The 21,846-nt window shown below is 37.6% G+C and overlaps 1 protein-coding gene across 8 annotated transcripts in view; it reads left to right on the top strand.

Moving 5' to 3' along the window:
* Positions 1 to 8,292: 8,292 nt before the first annotated feature.
* The window catches only part of LOC5572877, a 37,255-nt gene continuing 23,701 nt past the window's right edge, over positions 8,293 to 21,846 (top strand). Inside the window, exons 1-2 of one of the 8 annotated variants that reach the window (XM_021840510.1) lie at positions 8,293 to 8,588; positions 8,743 to 9,237. The gene's annotated coding sequence lies outside the window, so the exon portion shown is untranslated. Of the gene's footprint in view, positions 9,238 to 21,846 lie in introns of all 8 variants that reach the window. The other 7 variants (XM_021840509.1, XM_021840508.1, XM_021840504.1 and 4 more) reach the window with 7 other exon arrangements.

The raw sequence follows: 21,846 nt of genomic DNA, 5'->3' as shown, positions 1-21,846 counted from the left end.
CAGATTTTGACAATCAGCCGGTGCAGACAGGTGGCCAACCTCTCCGGGCCCATTTTGATGAGTTCAGCTCCAATACCATCTTTACCAGCGGCCTTATTATTCTTGAGCTGGCTGATGGCATCCTTAACTTCCCTCAATGTGGGGGCAGGTTGGTTTCCTTCATCCGCCGTGCTGACGTAGTCACTTCCTCCGCTGTCGTGACCCTCGTCGCCTGTGTTCTCCGTGCCATTCAGGTGTTCATCGTAGTGCTGCTTCCACCTTTCAATCACCTCACGTTCGTCCGTCAAGATGCTTCCGTCCTTATCCCTACACATTTCGGCTCGCGGCACGAAGCCTTTTCGGGATGCGTTGAGCTTCTCGTAGAACTTTCGCGTTTCTTGAGAACGATGCAGCTGTTCCATTTCTTCGCATTCCGCTTCTTCCAGGCGGCGCTTTTTGTCCCGGAATAGTCGGGTTTGCTGCTTCCGTTTTCTTTTATATCGCTCCACGTTTTGTCGCGTTCCTTGCTGCAGCATTGCAGCCCGCGCTGCATCCTTCTCCTCCAAAACCTGCCTGCATTCTTCGTCGAACCAATCGTTACATGTCCTCCTTTCCACGTACCCGACGATGCTCTCGGCTGCGTTGTTGATGGCTGCTTTTATGTTGCTCCAGCAGTCCTCAAGAGGGGCTTCGTCAAGCTCGCCCTCTTCCGGCAACGCTACCTCGAGATGCTGCGCGTATGCGGCAGCGACGTTCGGTTGGGCCAGTCGCGCTAGGTTATACCGAGGCGGGCGTCGATACCGTACATTGTTGATGACGGATAGTTTTTGGCGCAGTTTCACCATCACTAGATAGTGATCAGAGTCGATGTTAGCGCCACGATAGGTTCTGACGTCGGTAATATCGGAGAAGTGCCGTCCATCGATCAAAACGTGGTCGATTTGTGATTCCGTCTGCAGTGGTGATCTCCAGGTGTATCGATACGGGAGGCTGTGCTGGAAGTAGGTGCTGCGAATGGCCATGTTCTTGGAGGCGGCAAAATCTATCAGTCGTAGGCCGTTCTCGTTCGTCAGCCGGTGGGCGCTGAACCTTCCAATCGTCGGTCTGAACTCCTTCTCCTGGCCAACCTGAGCGTTCAAATCACCTATGATGATCTTGACGTCGTGGCTTGGGCAGCGGTCGTACTCGCGTTCGAGCTGCGCGTAAAATGCGTCCTTGTCATCATCAGTGCTTCCGGAGTGAGGGCTATGCACGTTTATGATGCTGAAGTTGAAGAACTGGCCTTTGAGCCTCAACTTGCACATTCTTTCGTTGATCGGCCACCACCCGATCACACGCCTTTGCATATCACCCATCACTATAAAAGCTGTTCCCAGCTCACGTGTGTTGCCGCAGCTCTGGTAGATGGTATGATTACCTCTAAACGTTCGCACCATCGAACCTGTCCAGCACACCTCCTGCAGCGCTACGATGTCGAAACCGCGGATCTTCAGTACATCGGAGAGTATGCGTGTGCTTCCGATGAAGTTGAGAGATTTGCAGTTCCACGTACCGAGTTTCCAATCGCTAGTCCATTTCCGTCGCTGTGGTCTTTGCCGATTGTTCCGGTCCGTATTCTCTCGTTGACGTTCCTGTGCTGATGTGTTTTTACGGCTGGCTTGCAGGGCCTGACACCAACCCCCTAGATTTCCGGAGGACCATTCCCCCTAAATGTTCGGAGGGCCATAGTGCGCAGTTTAGCTTAGAGTCCTTCTCTGGCACTCGGACGATGATCAGCCGCCCCTGACATGGGGAACAGACGCTGTTGTGAGCCGCTCCTAACATGGAGTACAGACGCTCAAGGTGGCAACCCCCCCTTCCCTGTCAGCATACGACCAAAGTTCCCACCGGGGGTTGGTTACCCGATCTTCCCTAAGGTTACTCGTACCCCGGCCAGTACCGCGAGGAGGTAGGGATAGGAGTTGCTGGGCAAGAGGCTAAGGACCGCACAGAGGGGTCTATTTTATTCCTTCAGGTACGCGAGGTACCAATGGTACGCCATGCCCAGCCATTTACCAACCAACATCCAGATCATCCAGACATCCAGATAACTAATAATCTTTGCCGAAAACACGAACCTTCTAGTCTCTTCTTCAATGTCAGTTACTCGTATCCAGTGGATTTAGGCTACAAGTGGTTGTCGAAATATGCGTATCTGTCAAAGTTAAGCAATTATATCAGAATTAAAAGGTGTAAAGTACTCAAATCTACTTTTTTAATTCTCTATTGAGATTCAGCTCAGAAGGTACGAATAAATTTAAAAGGGTCAAATTAATTTCTGAAAAAGACAGCTTTTCTGAATCAATCCTTATAGGAATTTAGAGTGTAATTCCTGAAGAAATTGTATTTTAAGGCATCAAAATAAAGTATATAAATCATGATTTCATGAATTGCGTCTCTTAAACAATCAAATTATCCAGAGAAGAAACAACAAACAAACCCAAGAAAAATCTTTTCGAGAATTTCTAGACATTTTTCATCAGAATTTTTAGTCGGATTCATTAGAGGAATACATGTGAAATGCCTTAAGAAATTCTGGAGTTATTCCTGGAAGAATGCTGAGGGAATCTATCTTATGGAATTCTAGGAGGAGCTGTATGAAATCCTCATATCTCATTTCATTAACTGGCTATGCGAAAATTGCTGGTCAGTGGGAACTCTACCAATAAAACCTTCAGACATTTTCGATTTTATATTTTTCAGCGCGTTAATTGAATCCATTATGGTCAATTAATTCAATAGAGATACGAGACACAACCTTTTAGCTGATCAGGATCTCGAGATACAGAAGATTGAAGACAAAGTGTTACTATTGTCACCTAGCAGCTAAATTCTCAATAATATTTTTCTGCTGAACAGCTCTGCCTTCTGGCTGATTGTCCATAATCTGCAAAACAACTTTGCAGAAGTCATCACACTTCGAGCTCATCGCAATCTTGAGATATCCGTTGAATGGCTACATCAATACCGTAAAACAGGGTAATTTTAATAGTTTTTTTTTTGGAAGAAAATCTGAACATTTCTGCATTCTGATTTCAGGATTTTTAGTTTATATTTTTAAAACAAGTATTGGTATCTTAGTTATTGAATGCAGTTAAAATATTGCATAGCAATACGTTATGAATGCACTACTGTTTGACTTCATTGTAGTTAAAACTGTATTGGAGAATGTTAATATTCCCTATTAACTGAATTAGATTTTATAATAATTAGAACAAAATTTATAGAAAAAATCACTCAAAAGTGTTTTCAGTCTACAAACATGAAAAACACCCGTATAAGTTAAAAATAATTTGTTTTAAATTATATATCTTAAAAGGTGTCTATTGGAAATTTTGTTTCGACATGGAATTTACCATAAATCAATCATTTTTTTTTTCAATATAAGGAACCATAGGTATTATGAACAAAATCGAATGAATTATTCACGAATTATTATGTGCCCTATATACGGCGTTGCATACCTCTAGGCGTTTAACGTTATATGAGAGTTGATGACTTCAACTACAAAAATGGCCCTAATTTGGAGAACTACTTTTCACTAAGAGATTTAAGGCCGATTCCATGTTCTACTCTAACTAGGCTATCAAAAATTAGTGACGAACTCATTATAACTTCATCAAATAATGATCGTAGAACAGATTGTTTGTAAGCGTTTCAAAAATGCTAAAATCTCTTTTTTTTTTAATATTCGAATATGAAGCCTCAAGTGCTCTCGATTCGAACAAAACCAGCTCTAACATAAAGTGTCATATTGTTACTTGTTACATTTGTATTAGTTTTGCTTAACGTTAAACGCTCCGTCATCGTAATAATCGTCATCATCAGCAGTTTTTCTATTCAAAACTAAAAAAAATCGATGAAAATGTGTTCACGGTGTTTCGGCTGGAGAAAAGAATACAGTGAACACATTTTCCTGTGACAAAGGGGGGGGGGGGGGGGAGTTGGGGGTTCAAAAAAGTCGAAATTTAGCGTGACATAATTTGTGTACCATCCCCTAGCGGATGAATTATCAATTAATTGTATTACCATTGGATAGCCCTTGATCTGCTTTTTTTTTTTGCTGCTGGGCAGTGCGTCAAGTTTTTTTTTTTCCTTTTCGGGTCGCGCGCCTTTTTTTTCTGAGTGCTTTTATATAGCCGAGCAAACGAGTGAGGCTGAGAGTGGATTGTGGCTGCACGGTGAAGGATGAAGGATCAATTGGTGAGCTCGTTTCATGCTACTATTTCTAATCTATAAAATATGTATGACTGCACATTTAATCGTTACAATTGCGGGACGTAAATATGAATTTTCAACAAACTATGTATTGTTCGTCACTGTGAGTGTCGACACTAACTCTGATTCATGAATTATTTATGTTTCACATTTTTTTTATTTTCAGAGCACCCCTTTTTACCTTTATTTTTGTAATTAAAAAAAAACTTTGAATGGTTCGACACTACAAGTGTAGACTTGCGAAAAATTCACTTTATTCAACAAACTTTGGATGGTTCGCCACTGTAAGTGTCGGCATAAGAATAAGAGTGTTCTTTGATGTTCCAACCAATCAAGTTTTTTGTTTCTTTTCAAATAAGTAAAATATAATAACACATGCTTTCGTCTTGACAGCTGTAGGAATGTTACATTTAGGTATTTGTTCAACAAACTTTGAATGGTTCGTCACCTCAAGTGTCGGCATAACTTTCCACTACATAGAAATTGTTCATATCAAATGAAAATTTTATATTTACAAATAAGCATGTATATATCTCACAAATCATTATTTATCATGGTTTAATCGCTTATCAAAGTGAATCCTGTGACCCAACGATCCTTCCCATTAACAAACATCCCTCCCAGTAACCTTTGTGGAGATGCAGAGGCAAACACGGTCTCCAAATAGCAAAGGTTACACACTAACATTCCTTCCCCCAATCCCACCTGACTGCAAGGACGTGGCCGGCGCCGTTATTGACCCTGTATAAATAGAGGCACTGAATTATGCACATTGAAGAAGATTATGGCCAATCCCAGCCAAACTTCTAGTTGATTCTTTGTGCATTTTCACTGAATTCGGTCAATCACGGAATAGCAACCATTGCACAGTGGTCCAGGAATCAGTTTTACGCGGAAAGATGCATTTTGAGCCTTAGAATGAAACATTAGACAAAAATGGTCTTCTACAAAGTTGTTTGTATTAGTTAAGCCCTTTGTTTGGTGTTATTGAAAATTAGGGTGGACCACATTTTCATAGAAATTGTGTAACTAACTTTCTTATTTGTAGAAACTATATTATACATGCTTCAGCAAAGTTATAGACCATTCAATTTCAAGCAACTTTGCCAAAAAAAGTTTTTTTGAATCTCTTAAATTGACCGATTTAGAGCTTTTTTCCTGCAGTGACATAGGGTGGTCCGAACAAAACTGGTTTTCTGGCTCTAAAGCTTTCAATTCAAATTTCTCATCAAAGTAGTCTATGAAACACTTTTAGAGCTTTGAAAAATGCGTAATTTGGTGAGTGAAGGAACTCGCTATCTCCTTTCATTTAGGAGTTATTGTTGTTTTTCTCTCAAAAACATGCCTACTTTGGTTGTGAATATCTCTGATTGGGGCAAACATAAAAAATATCTTTTGACGGCATTCGAAAGACAAAATAAAATTGTATATTATATCAAAAAATTACAGATGTGTTATTTTTGTAACTCTAATAAAATGCCCTGAAAAACAAAGGTTTTTAAGCAGAAAAACTTTAATAACTTTAACCAAACAAAGGGCTCAACTAATAAAAACAACTTTGTAGAAGACCGTTTTTGTCTAATGTTTCATTCTAAAGCTCAGAATGCATCTTTCCGCGTAAAACTGATTCCTGGACCATAGTGCATTGATATGTGTAGTCAGTCTAAGCTAAGCTAAGCTAAGCTGTAGAATAATAAAGAAAATTGTTACTGGCACCACCTAGTGAGTATGTTTCCAAAAACATTTACTATCACAGGATAGCCCTTGAAAGCAAAGCTGTAGAAAAGACACCAATCTTCTAGCTGATCAAAATTTTGTGATACAGACAAATGGAGGTTACTAGCGCCACCTAGCGAATAAATTCTCAATCAGACTCTTCATCACCAGAGAGCCCTTCGTCTGCTGATCTTCGATTGTTAAATTTGATTAATAAACCAACCTTCTAGCTGATCAGGATCTTGAAATACTTGAAATTGAATAAAGTTGGTTGCTGGCGCCACCTAGCGGCTGAATTCTAAATTAAATTTGTGATTGCCAGACAGCCCTTGATTTGCCGAACAACTTTACCGCGGACATCAACCTTCTACCTCATCGGGATCTTGATATTTCCGTTGAATTGATTATTATGCCAATTTTAAACCCCACGCTTTTTCCGTTACTCATAAAAGGAGGAGTGGTTCGGGAGTTTGTAAGACCAACAAACCGCATTTACTTTTAAATTTATTTCAAATCCATTGATCTACTGCTCTTCAAATGGTGGCCATTTGAAAATTCAAGGTTTGTCTCGGGCATTTGAGGATTAAGGAGTTCCTTCTAGAAATTCTCTAGAAAATCTGGTAAAACCTCTTCCAAGGATTTTATCTCGTGGAACCCTAGAAGCAGTATGTTAAGAAATTTCCTTTGTATTATTTTCCTCAGGAAAAAATATCGTGATTGAATATTTCAAGGAATCTTGTGAAAAAATATTAGTTTGGAAATATTGATACGTTTTAAATGTAACTTCTGTAGTAAATAAAATTAAATATTTAAATTATTTTTTGGGACAAATCCTTGAAAGCTTCGGAATTCTCTAAAATAATAGTGAGGGAACTTTTTGAGATACCTCAAGAATATTTAAAGAAGAATTCCTAGATTAAATTCTAGATATAGTTTCTGAAGAAATCTCCAAGAATAGCTCGGAATAAAATCCAGCAGAAATTATTCGATAATCTTAGCAGATTCTAGTGGAATTGCTCGGAAAGGTCTGAAAAAATTGTAATTGATGTGATTTCTGAAAAATTCGAGAAGAAAAAGTAGACAAAGTTCTGTCAACATCTGAACAAGTCCTTAGAGATGCTCTCATATGTATTCGTAAAACAAATATTGATGAGTCTAAGGTTGCATTTCAATACGAAAATATCAGGAAATAGGATTTGTGGAGATATCCTTGAAGGAGCTTATGGAGTTGTTTATGAATCCCAAGAGAGTTGTCAGAAGCAATTTCTAAAGGAATATCCTGAGAAATAACTAAACATACATAAAAAACCAGACGTATTTTACAAGCATTATAAAATAAAAATACTCTTGTGATTCCTAGAAACATATAATTGAAAAAGCTTATCTGGACTAAGGTCAAAGGGAACGCATGAAAAATCATGCAGAAAAAATCCTATCTTAGACTTGTATGAATCCGTTTCAAACTTCCCAATATGTTCTTAATTGAGATATCGAAAGAAAAACATCTAGGGGATTCCAAGATTAAATTCCTGGGGTATATGTGAAATTAGTGCTTATCAAATACTTTGACGTATTCTTTGAATAGTGCCTGAATAAATTCGTTTTAAGATAACTCAACATAAACCTTTTGATGTCCATGGATGTTGTGGACCCTGGATAGAACCTTGGCATAATTTTTCCAAGTTAAGTTAAGTTTCTGGTAACATCTTTGGCCAAAATCTCATTGTTTGATGAACTTCAGCATAATTCTACGAAATCAAACAGGACGCAATTATTTTAAGAACATAAATGCTGAAGACAAATGTTGAGAAATTCAAACACAAGATTTATTTCCGTGGTGAATTTTTTCCATCGGCCAGATCAAAATATTTCGATAATATTTTGAGTGAAAGTCTATAACTTGAAAAGCATTCGAACAACCATGACAGTATAACATTGGTTTCGAATTGAGTAAGAAATCTTAAATAGTAATTTTTGCCCCACTTTACATTAGATGAGTCTTTTTTTCTGAGTTTTGAGCTTTGAAGCCGTACATTGAAGCATGCTTTACTATTCGTGATCAAACGTCAACATCCCACCGCAAAATCGCTAGTGTTTAGAGGTGATTTTAACCTCCAAAATGCGAAAACATCACCTCCAACTTAGTTCTAATACCCATCGTTATGTGAGTTATGGTGGCGCGTCGATCGTCGCAAGTTTCTCGTTAAACAGTCAATTTCAACAACTAAAGATTGGGAAACACTGACCACTCATATAGAGTACGGGTAAACAAGGGGAACACCGCGCGCTCACTCTCTCTACGATATAGATTTTTTTTTGTCGTCACAATCCGACCGCAATCCCATCCCATCATCAGTCTTGAACGAGACATTCTTCGATAGAGACGTGCCTTCTCCTCACTTCCTGAATTGAATTGCGCACTCACGTGTGAGTAGAAGAGTATTACAACTGGACTGTAGGACGTTGCAAACGACGCTGGTGAACACTTGTTGTTTACTAACGTATTGTAGCTAGTGGTACAAATTCACGGGGCTGTTGAACGTGCATTGTTTGCTAGATACTGGCAGAAAGCTCGTCGCGTGTGTCCCTGTATTCTATTGTTTGCCAATCCGTCGCCATCGGATACAATTTTGCCGGTTAGCTCTTCGGTTGCTCGTCAAAGTGTGCGGTGACAGTTTTGAAACGTTCGCATTGGTTGTTAGAAGGCTCTATTAGTGCTCCATCATGGACTTCTAGCTGGCATGCTTTGATGATAGTGCAACGATGCGATTTGTTACTGGTTCGGTGCAGGAGCTGGTGGTTAGATGTCCACTACATCACGCAGCTAGACAAATGGATACACGCAAGCCGGAAATGCGGTTTATCTTGCAGTGCTGATGGTGCTCCTCAGTCCATCACTATACTGGACCTGGATTGCGTGGTACAATTGGGTCAGTCGACGACGGATCGAAATGTGAACTGATGTAGCAAGCAGTGTTGTAATTTTGATGAAGAAACAAGTGTCCTTAATTATTTCTTTCGATGCAATCGAACGCGAGTTGAACGACGTAAGTACTGTTGTCCAAGTACGTAGTACATAAAGTTATCAAACATTTTGACAAGCCATTTAGCGGGGGCCAAGTTGGAAAAGTGACGTCATTTATTCATCATTATCACCCAGTCAACAGCAGCAGATTGGACTACGATAGACGAGAGCTATTTTGGTGTTACTATTGCTAGGTATATACATCGCATCGCTTATCGTTGCTGGGAATGCATTATACATGAGAGCAGTGAACGAAATTGGTAAGTTACTCTAATAGCAGCTTTAAGTGTTCGGGAGAAGTGTGTGTTGAAGATTATTTTTGTCGCAAAATGCTTGTATAATTATGACTGCTATGATAGTGCTATGACTATCATAGACACTTGGAAACAGATACGACGATGTAGTGCGATTTTGAGATATGAGTTGGCTAATGATGAGGCTTTTGGAAACAATCCGTGGCCTTCATGCAAAGATGATTATCAGAACAAAGCAAAGTTATATTGGTTGGCGCTACAATACAGACAATATTCAAATGAGGTTTTTTGTTATCATGGACCTGCCACTTTGTCTAACGAAAAGTGAAAAGCATGTGGTACAAATTGCACTTTGGATTCTTGTTTTCAAGTGGAGAAAATAACATGGGAGCAAAAGATCAGTTCCAGAAGATATATAAGTTGTGATAAAAGATAAACGTGAATGGTAGAACAAATTAAGTACAACAAAACGTAGCTATTTTTGCATAGACTTCCCTAGCTTTGATTCAGTAAATTAACTGCACAGCGAGAAGCTTCTTAGAGTCTACCAAAATGTAGGTCTCTTCCAACGATTCCAAATGCTCCAGAGATCATTCGTGGGTATTGGCAGGAACTTATCACGAATCTAGTAAAGAATCCAATATGAATCTTCTCAAGTTTCGCAGCTAGCAAAAATGATTAGCAATCTTATCAAGAATACCTCCACGAATTCTTCTAGGAAAACACCTATGATTCACCCAGAATTGCTTGTATCAGAATAACAGCTTTTTAAACCAAATTATTTATTAAACTCTTTTCCCGCTAAAATTTTTGTTGTGGATTCTTCAATCTATGTTGCATGGTTCGATATTGACTCATGGAACCGTAATGATCACCAAATTTCTATGATGGTCGTTGGCGTAGACGTGCCCCCCCAAAACTCCAAATCAAAAAATAATTTACAAAAATCATAAACCAGTCCATTTTTTGTGCCAGAAGTTACACTGACATAAAGTATTGTTTCTTATAATTGTGATGTCTGTTAATATTGTTATTCACAGAATGATGTTTTTGTAATCATGTCAAGATTACGGACAGTATACATTCAATAACTGTTATGTTTTGGTAACATCATAAAAACGAAGAATTAATTTTATTGGATACTTTACTTTTTTTTTTTGTAAAAACAGGGAAATACTCCATACATTTAGTCAAGGTCGTTTAATCTAAGTTCTAAGCATCAATTGACCGTAAAAAGAATCAACATCAAGATTACTGCCCATAAAAGCATAACTATCCCATATGGATTTCCTCCAAAAAAAATTTTTGGCGGGCTACGCATATTTGTATGTATATTTTCATATGCACACATAAAATTGATCAGTTTGTTCGAAAACATTGCGAAAAAAATTCAAACTAGTGCTGTCCCATATTGAAAAATAAAGGCATAACAGTCTCTATATAGATCAGCCTGCAAAAAGTATAATTATTCTTTAGTAAAAATTATCTCCGATACAAATTTATCGCGAGCACATTTTGATTGAAATTTAGCATCATTTATACATTCAATTTATTCCATTTTGTAATGTACCCAGACAACCAAAATGTACGTATAACGAAATCACCTGGAGGCTTTATATGTGCAAAATTTCACTTATAAGATGTAGCGAAACGGCCTTCTACGTACAAATGTGGAGGCGATATGCGTGCATATATTATGTGATGAATAATAACATACAATGCGAGTCTATAAATATTCTACCGAACTAACCTGCAATATTATGCGACTTAATTTATGATAACAAATGATGATTTGACAGCTGCTACGGATTGATCCGACTTACTCTGTACGTGTGTACGGGACGAAACAAAATGTACAGATGAACTCAGAAAAGAAGTGTTTTATGCGAGAAAACTCATCAATCTGACGAGTTTATCCACGGTGTTTAGCGAGTTTGATGTAATTAGTATGAATAAACGAGTTGTAACGTGAACTTTCATGCGATTTCTGGTTGTCTGGGTAGAATATCCTATATATTTAACATAAGAACAGTAGTGTCATGTGACGGAGCACATGAGACCGCAGTGAGACACATCTCAAGAAAAATGAGGCGCACAGAAAAAGGACTCACAATGTACAGCGCTCCCGTGCGTTTGCAAGCAATGAGGCTCCTGCACCTAAGGCTACAGCACGTGCACAGTAACTCTACTCAAAACTCACTTTTGTAGAACATTGGAATTTCATAATTAAACAAGCAAACAGTAAGCTTGGCTCCATTAAGAGGTTCAGCAACAATTTGCATGACCCTTATACTATTAAAATATTGCATATTACATATGTAAGACCAATTCTGAGATACTGCCACCTAGTATGGAACCCGAACCATATCATACACGAAGAACCCATAGAATAAGTACAGAAGCAATTCCTTTTATTTCCAGAGATTGAATTGTACTGAAGAATAGGAAGAAGAATTAACAAATGAGTTAGGTTTTTTTAAGCTATAAAAAAGTCTATGTATTCCAAATCATGCGTTGTTTTAGTATTTATTTAATCAAAATTCAATTGTGAACAGCAGTTTGTAGATAGAAACTTGCTCATCCTAGTCTTTCCTCATTATTCAGGATATTTTGGTTTATTGTAAAGATTTTGAGCATACGGATACCCATGAGCATCGGCTGCCAGATCACTGTATAGCAGGTTCCCATTTCCCCGGGGGATGTGATCATGTTCCGAATCGGCCATTTATCTAGGAGCCCCTGGAATCTACTATATAGTGATTACTACATTTGTGATTCTGAAAATGCTCCACATCTTCCAAGGCATATAAAACCTACTGTTCATGGTAGACGGGATTCTAAAACTACTTCCAGAAGCATGAATTTTAAATATATTGAAGTTTGTTACCCATATTGGTTTATATTCCGTACAAAAAAATCCGTGTAAAATTAGCCACTTTCATCAGGGTACCTCGAACCTACTATACAGTAGTCATGACAGCCGGAGGTTCATGAAGTACTTTATGAAGCATCACCTTTTAAAATCTTGATATTTGATACCCATTTTGATGTGATTCCGGGCATGTTTTTAATTGGCCACATCCCTTGGGGCACCTGGATACTACTAGAGAGTGGTCATGGCAGTCGGTGGTTCTGCAAATGCTTCCGGAATTATCACCTTTAGAAATCTTGAAGTTTGATGCCCATATTGATATGGTTCAGAACATGTTCCTAATTGGGCACTTCTTCCAGGGCACCTGGAACCTACTATAGAATGGTCAAGGTTCTGAATATGCTGCCGGAAGCATCATCAATAAGAGGAAAATAACCATCATCGTTTTAAAAAAATTCAAAACCAGTTTTTCATGCTTAAATTTGAAACAATGTTCATGAAAATCTATCATTGCATTACACTTGCAATCTGAAATGCAATGATAGATTTTCATGAAGATTTCTTAAAATTGAACGAAAAAACTGGGTTTTCATTTTGGATGATGCTGATTATTTCTCGATTACTTTTTCAAATAGACGTAAGTAACTTTCATACAGTTTTGAGAAAATTAATTTAGAAGAATCACAACCTGTCTTCTAAATCTGTATTAAAATGAATCCACTTTTTAACTTTTTTTTTACCGTGTACATCGCCTAAATTTTGCATGCATTCAGCTCGCGTTGAAATACTAGATAGTTCCTATTGTTTCCCACAAAAATTGTATGACAAAATGATAAGTCGTTTCATTCAGTTACTTTCGACGTTTTTCTACCAGTGTAAAATCGACTCAAGTAGTGTTTTGTTTTGATTCGTGGTTAAGTCACTTTGTCTCTCCATACAGCGGGGTGACGAAAGTAGTGGTTAGGTTGCGAAAGTTGAAAATCTTACTTTCGTCGTTTTGTAAATCCGGAAATTAAACGTTCTAAGAGTGAAAAATGAGTTGGTTCAGAGCGAAACGTGTAGAATTTCGTCTGCGAAACACGTAGGATTGATAAAGTAAGTTTGTATACTCTTTTGACTTGAGTCTGTATGAATAATTTTTCGAGATTTAATGATGTATTCTTGAGCATGAAAGGTCACTAGGATATAGCTCCGGATAGTATATACAATACTTGATAGGACATAGAAACATGACTGATCATATTTTCCGGAACCAGTTCTACGTAAATGGTTATATTTCTGAAGATTTTCAACAAATTTAAATGCGTTTGCCGGCATTCAACTTCCTATTAATTCTAGTCTCTAGGAAAATTGTAAACACTCATACAACTTCACCCGCACAAAATACAAGCGACAGAAAAATGCCATTTGGACATGACCTCGGAGAATCCGGAACGTCTTTGGTGTCAGGTGGTCAATGTGCAGGGCCAAGCAAGTTCCTGAAACAAGATCAAATTTGCCGCCGACTACTTCCAGATGCATTGAATTTCATCCATTTTTCATAAAGTTATGAGTATTTGGAATTAGCCAAAATTTTGCTCATCGTTCTGAGCAGGCGGTGAGCCTGATATGGCTTTATTTCTGTTGCTTTGCAATAAAATAAAGGCAAAAGAGAACTTTCTTCATTTTTATGCTCTTATAATTATATTTCCGTGAGAAACTACTCAAAATATCTGAGCGCTAAGTATTGAACAAGATGATGTTCTGCTGGGCATTTATTTTGGCATTGTCGACGCTAAATTGGTATTTTTTGACGACAAGATATTTAACTTCATCTATAGATTTCTCGTTCGATAGCAATTCCATATAGGACAGTTATGCTTTTATGGGCAGATTAAACAACGTAAAATTCATAAAGAATTAAACTGATTAGAAAAAATTGACTCGCTGATTGAGCTTTCCTGAATTCTGAGATGATTGTGACCTTCACAATCAAACAATTTACTTGATTCTGACGTGTAGAAAATTTTTCTTAATCAATTCACATGAATTTTATTATAATATATTATGACAAAAAACGGTTCAGTACTTGCGTGTTTTTTACTACAATAGTGGGAAAACATCGCTTGTCGTACATAGCTTCAGTGTTGCAGTTCTGAATTAGATGAATAGCGCGACAACCAAAATATTAACCGTCCAGCAGCTGTCAGACGATTAGTTACAGCCAGAATTAGCTTGTTCTTGTGCGCAAAAAGCGAAATTTGTTGACATCTCCGTAGCAAAAAATACCGTGGTACAAAAAAGCGTTAATATACTGGAAATTCGATTCCCAGAATTCGTATTTTCTGAATAATGCAAAAAATGTTGTTTTCAGAGTTTTAGTGGCATATTCACCGCATTATGATTTTTTTGGAGAATGGCCTGCTCGAGGTGTTCAGTGATGATGAAAAGATAGCCAAATAAAGGAACTTTGACAATAGATAGCGATTTTTTTGTTAAACAATAAGGCTTAATTCATAACAAATCTTTTCAAGGAATTTTAACCTGGTCTTAGTTTTCTTTAGATGAATGACAGAAAGTTAACCTGATGTGGAAAAGTCCACCAAAATTAACCATAGTTATTCCACCAATAAATTGTTTTTTCGATTTTGCTTCATTTTTTCAAGTAATTTTGCATGAATAAATTCGATGCATAAACTCTGAACTACAGTTTTCCAAGAAAACTTATTATGTTTCAATTCTTAAGAAGTTCCAAAATTGTTTTGATTAGTTTCCAACAGGTTTATAACAATATTCGATATGCCTCGAAGAATATTACTATAATCAAATTTCTCAGGGAATATCTGCCTTAGATATTTTCTTATAAATCTCTTGGAAATTATCCAAATTGCGTATTATTGTGAGATTTCTTCATACTTTCAACGTGCATTCTTTGTGGAGGACAACTATTTCTGCTATGTCTACTTTTTAATAAAAATTGATTCTGGAATATGTTCCCGGATGCAACTGTAATTTTTTACAAATGTTTCCCTCACAATTGCTCCAATAAAATATCAAATTTTTATTCACTGATTATGTCAATTATTTATTAATGTTTATTGTTTATTTGAGATATCGTCAGTAATTAAAAAAAAAAAAAAAACATAAACGAATAAATAATGAACAACCGGGTGATATTTTAAACTAAAATTGTAATTTATATGTAATAAGTACGCAGGGAACCTTCTTGGGGAATATTTTACAAAGTACTTCTGAAGCATTCTCTTGTTCGAATTCTCAAAGGATTGATCAAAATGGATCAGTCGTGTCCGATTCGCACACCGTGGAGGGAAAGAGACGTGATCGAGTCAGTATTGTTTGGTTCATCAGTTGTGGCGCCTGCTCCTGCGGAACTACACTCGTTTGCCATGCAATCCATATTCCGGTTTGGCGTGATTTTAGCATGGATTCCACCTTATGCCACTAACCTAATATCCTTTCCACAGTAATCTCCATATAAAGTTCAAATGGCGTGTGCACAGTCAAATTTCTTCCAAATCACTTACAATTTTTGGAAAATGATTTTCATCATAATTGACACCGTTTAAGCATAGGAGACCAAAAACTTCAAAATATGCATCAGTCTAATGCTCATTTTTTTGTTGAGATTAAGTGATTTTATTTTAAAGAAATTGATTAGAGATACTTCGAGAAATTATCTGGTAAGATCAGAAAACCTGAAGAAACTTAAGGAAAAATCTTTGAATCCTGAGAATGATTTTGCGTTGGAGTCCTAGGAGGAACTCAGTGTTAATTGATAAAGGAGTTCTTGGAGAAAGCATTGAAAAAGTAGGGAAATAATTCATGAAGAAGTCGCTGTGAAAATAATCAGTGGAATCTCTTAAAAGCACATGGTTAAATACCCGAAAAGATCGTGAAAGAATCACGTGAGCGGTAGGATTTTTTTTTGTACTGTTTTAGACAAAACAAAATATTTTATGTAATGAAAATTTTAATTTACAAATATTACTGGTGTGCAGCATGTGTATGAGACAAAATCATAGAACAAATAGAATACACAAAAAATCTATGTAAACTTTTAAATTTGTGATAATCGTATTTATTGCGACCGACATTACTTTTGTAAAACAAGGATTTGCTAGACCCCCGCCAGAATAAAATCCTAGCAATGCTAAACAGCATTCTCAAAGAATTTAAGGTTGAATTTTGAATATTATATTGGGCAAGAATCTGAAGAAATCCTAAGCAAACTTCTTGTCCTGTCACACACAATTGTCCTCGGTTCAAAAGGCCTAATCAAGACCAATGTTTGGTAGTTTTTTAATCTTATAAGAAAATCTTGTCTAAATACCAGAGAATGTTGGGTAACCAGAGAAAGTGGGCAACCCTTACACAATCGTCTGAGTATGAACAACCTGGATTTTTTTTGGCGACCATTGCACATTAGACTGAATCGTTTTTCATTCATTTATTTAGTTAACATCTACACAGATAACACTGAATCAACAATTTCACGCCACAATTTTCGGTTCGTGGCCGCATCTCTCCATCCTCGGTTCTGCCCCACGCTCGCCAAATCGATACGCACTTGATCCGCCCACCTAGCTCGCTGCGCTCCACGCCTTCTTGTACCAACCGGATCCGAAGCGAATACCATCTTTGCAGGGTTGCTGTCCGGCATTCTTGCAACATGCCCTGCCCATCGTATCCTTCCAGCTTTGGCCACCTTCTGGATACTGGGTTCGCCGTAGAGTTGGGCGAGCTCGTGGTTCATCCTTCGCCTCCACACACTGTTCTCATGCACACCGCCGAAGATCGTCCTAAGCACCCGACGTTCGAAGACTCCAAGTGCTTGCAGGTCCTCCTCGAGCATCGTCCACGTTTCATGCCCGTAGAGGACTACCGGCCTTATGAGCGTTTTGTACATGGTACATTTGGTGCGGGCGTGAATCATTTTTGACCGCAGCTTCTTCTGGAGGCCATAGTAGGCCCGACTTCCACTGATGATGCGATGATTTCACGGCTAACGTTATTGTCAGCCGTCATCAAGGATCCAAGGATCAAGGATGGACTGAATCGACAATCCCAAATTTTTCGAATATTTCATTTTTTTTGGAATTTCCGGAAAAGTAAGAGCAAAAAAAAAATATCTCTTCACCCATTCATCGGATTGAATTGCAATCGGCAGCTTTTCTTGATATGGTTTAGAGAATGAGTTGTCACTTTGGGGTGATAATCTTAAGTTGATGAGTAGAGTGAGGCAAATTTTGAAATTTTGTAAATGTTTATTATTATTATCACGGTGTGCCAGAAACCGTTATTAACGTAAAAAAATGTCCAAGAATTTGGCACCTACCATTCGAAAGATATAGTATTCAAGCATCTTCTCCGTGAATATGAAAATATTTTAACGAGGGAATCGAAAGTTATCGTAATTTGAAGGGTTTGAACTGTTTTGGAAAGGATTTTTACATACTTCACAATTTTCCCCACCAGTGCATCATTGTTAATTTGTAAACTAGCCAAGTAACCATCAGCTTTGCATTGAGCATTCAAAACATATGATATTCAAGCATCTTCTCTGAAATTTTGAGACAATTTCTTCGAGAAAATCAGAAGTTACAGTGATTTGTATATTTACCATTATTTCTAAGAAGATCAAATAAGAGCTTATTTATATGGCTTTGCTATATTGATGCGCATAATTTACAAATAAAAATGTATATAGGACACTCGGCATTCAGAATGCCGGTTTCTGGCACACCGTGTATTGTAAATAGCATACTCCCAAAGTTTGAACTGATTCGGGAAAAAATTGACTATGCACACGCCATTTAAAGTTTATATCAGGGCTGCCCAACGTACGGCCCGCGGGCCGCATCCGGCCCGCGACCTAATTCTGTGCGGCCCGCGGGGGATTCGAAGATTCTTCTCATATTTGGCCCGTAGACTATTCTACCAACCCGAAGTAAGAGCATTCAGTTTAGTTTAAGCTATTATTTTTAACAACTACCGAAAAGCTAAACATTACATATAATTTGCAATTGGATTAGATGGACAAATTGATGTGAAGATTTGCGAAAAAGTTACACGTCTTCTCAGTGAGAATCGAACTCACGATTCCCCGATAATTATTTAAATCATTTTTGCGAATCTTCTTTAATACTTGATATTATGCATGATTCATATTCTTAATCTCAAATTCAGGGCGTTTTGCAGCTAGGTTTTGAGCATGTCGATGGCAGTTTTTATGAGTGTTAAAATTGTTCTACGCTAAATCTGACATGAGAAGATTTATTTAAGGATCATTATGAAAAAAAGCTTAAATATTAGATTAATTTTGCTGGGATTACAACAACAATATTTGTATCATGACTTCCTATAACATTTAATAGATGAAACATGAACAAAACTCATTGCTAAAAGGCTGAATTTCAAACATAATCTCACTGAATCATAGGCTAATACTCACACAGAATCCAAGAAATAAATTTTACCAACACTTGGGTGGGACTCAAGCAGAATTCTTGAGAAGATTAAAAAAAAAAGTCTTTTCACAAAATCTTGAATATGATTTTTGAAGAATTCAGGAGTCATGTCACGGGTAACATGGCATTTCAAAGAATTTTCAGCTGGATTTATAGACTTATAGTCTGGATTTTATCGAATTCAGTACGTAATTTTCTAAAATCTTTGGCAAGGTTAAAATATAATCCTTTTGAAGATTTTGAAAGAATCTTAAATGAAATCATAAAAGAATTTTGAGCAGGGTCATTTTGAAATACTGGTTAGCAAATTCAAAGATTAGGATTTCGTAATGATTATTGGATGAGGTCCTAGGCACAATTCTTGTAAAATTTTGGTCATTCTGACCAAGATTTTCGTAACAGCTCGATAAGGATTTAGACACTTTCTGGGTAATTCTAATACTACTAGGTCGGATTGTAACAGAATTCGGAGTTTTATTTTTATAAAATACTAGACATCATCCTCACAGGGTCAAAAATTTCTGGGGTAGATTCTTCTGAATATTCTGGACTAGATTATTACATTGTTTTGGAAGGGACTCTCACAGTAATCAGCAGGATACTTAGCACCAATGATCTGTTTTTAGCATTCTCCAAATGAAATTTTCCTAATTCACTGACATTTGTCAAAGTTAATGAACTTCATTTACCTAATTTTGTCAAACTTCATGCGAATTTTTGTGCATATGAAAAAAAGTGGCCCACCACACAAAGTTGTTCCTGCGATTTGGCCCGCGGTGCGAAAAGGTTGGGCAGGCCTGGTTTATATGGAGATTTCTATGGAAAACGCCAACCGTTTGTGTTCAGCTCTTTATCTCTTCGTCACATTTTTTAACTGAACAAACTCCTCTCATGTGAAATTCTTCCGGCTACAACTTTGCTGAAGACCACATTTTGATTGGACGTCAGGAAAAAATGTTATTCATCATCATAAAGTGGGGTTTCATGTAACATGCTTCACCAACTGTTCGGCAGGCCACAGTGATGCTCCTGGCGGGTAGAATAGATCAGTGTAGCTCTGAAAGTAACTGAATGATCATCTCAGTATGGTTTAGACTTTGTTATCAAGAATAACAAATTATCCTTACATCCCATAAAAATGTGGTCTTCGACCAAGTTACAGCTGGGAAGATTTCACATGGGAAGAGCTTGTTCACTTTTCCATAGATTATTATGATGAGCAGCTAGAGGACTGAAAACAAAAAGTTTGCATTTTCCATATGAATTTCCATATAAAAGGCAAATGGCGTGTGCACAACAAAATTCCTTCCAAATCACTTCAATTTTTTGTGAGAATGATTTTCATCATAATCGACACCGTTTAAGCATGGGGGAGCAAAAACTATAAAATTTGCATCAGTCTAGTGATGAAGTATACAGCTAAATTGAATGTCTGGGGTCGATTCCGGCTCAGGCACGGTTTGATACTTTCGTGATGAAATTTTTCTGCTTACCGATGTACGAATGCGTAAAATGGTCATTTTTCCAGGGAAAGGTTTCATTTGGTTAAAAGATAAGGAAGTGCTCTTAGAATACTAGACTGAGAAGCAGTATCTATCTGTCTCAGTGGGGGTGTAGTACCGATAAGACAAAAACAATGAAGAAAGAAAAATATGCAGCATGGAGTTCATGTAAATGTCCTAGCATTGTTAAATTTGTGATTCTATAATGAAATTTGGGGCTTAATTATATGATCCTGAAATGACATTGTTTGGGAAATCATGAGCTATAATACCAATCAGCTGACTCTTCACAAACAACAGAAGGTGTGTTATGTCAGAAAGAAACGAGTTTCGTCGTTTACAACCGACACCGGCCCCTACAATGGTAATTAAAGCTAGCCAAAGGCTATATTTTTGGTTTATGATACCGGCGGGAGCGATCCTCCGGTGATTTCACTTTTGGTTATGCGTTTATGGGGTTTGACGATATTCCCGGCATAAATTACCATAGGGTGATTTACTTATTCAGCAGTTAGGGATTCTACTGCTGGTTGGCAAAGTCATTAGCACTTCGTGAAATTTTCTGAACTGGGCAGAATATAGAGTAAAGTTTTGCTATTTTCACAGTTTTTAAAAGAATTCACATTTTTAGCAATGAAAGTTCTTCGACTGGAAACTATGGAAATCCTGAAAAAAAAAAAAACAATTAAAATGAGTGCCAGGCTCTGTCCCAGTTGCATCAAAATACTAAGAAGCGCATCAAGAATTGATCATCCCAACAGCATAACTCCGATGCTAATCAGAATAACATAACTATTCCAATCAATGGCGAATAACTCCACCACCTTATACGGAAGTTGACCGAGGTCTTCGAACCCGCGGACGATGTTTATAGGGGGGTCCATTACACATTCAGTACCTACCAGACCACGTCTAGCACCTGTTCAGCTTCGGCTTTGATGAAGTGGTTTGGCTGATTGTTCCTTTCCGCATATCGATCGGAACTTGATGAGGAATAATTTATGTTCCAGAGGCTCCTCGGGCTGCATGTATCGATTGATAGCATGATAGACGGTTCAGAGGGTTATTGTGAGAAGAATTTTCACAGAGTACACGTGCATGAATTATAGTTTTGCCTGTGTATGATGAACATATGGACTATAAACTTGCACTGTCATTCAGTGACTTTATTTTTTTGCTCTATATTATAATATCTGTTTTCTGGGCTCAAAGTATACTTGAAAAGTGAAATCAATTATTGTAATAGAACTTTACTGCCCATAACTGCATATTTGTCACATTCGACATTTTTGACGATTTCGGGTTAAAAATGGTATTGATTACCATATTTTCAAATTGAAAATCTTTTCTATTTCTTCTTCTTTTTTGGCATTACGTCCCATTCGGAACAGAGCCTGCTGCTCAGCTCATCTTATGAGCACTTCCACAGTTATTAACTAAGGGCTTTCTTTGTCCATTGTTCTACATCTGTTTGTCTTTCCAACCCGAAAAGATCGCTCATCGTCGGGATTCCGACCCGCTACCCTATGGCTGTGTTGACTGCCATTGTCCTACACACTTAAACTTCGAAATCCGACGAAAGCAGACGGATTGCCAAAAATCCAATAGGTAAAAGTTTTGATTTGCCGACTTTTCGGTAAAATATTGAAAATTACTGAAATCTCAGCTGTTGGGGTGTAGGATGTTGCTAACATCGGTGAAACAATTTAAGTGTGTAAGAAAAACAAAATTTATCGTAATGCGGCAGGGCCAATTTCAGAAGGAAACACACGTG

Source organism: Aedes aegypti, chromosome 2 (assembly GCF_002204515.2).
Source record: "Aedes aegypti strain LVP_AGWG chromosome 2, AaegL5.0 Primary Assembly, whole genome shotgun sequence".
In the NCBI taxonomy this organism is placed as follows: domain Eukaryota; kingdom Metazoa; phylum Arthropoda; class Insecta; order Diptera; family Culicidae; genus Aedes; species Aedes aegypti.
The sequence above is the reverse complement of the archived record's forward strand: the minus strand, read 5'-3'. Positions and strand labels throughout refer to the sequence as shown.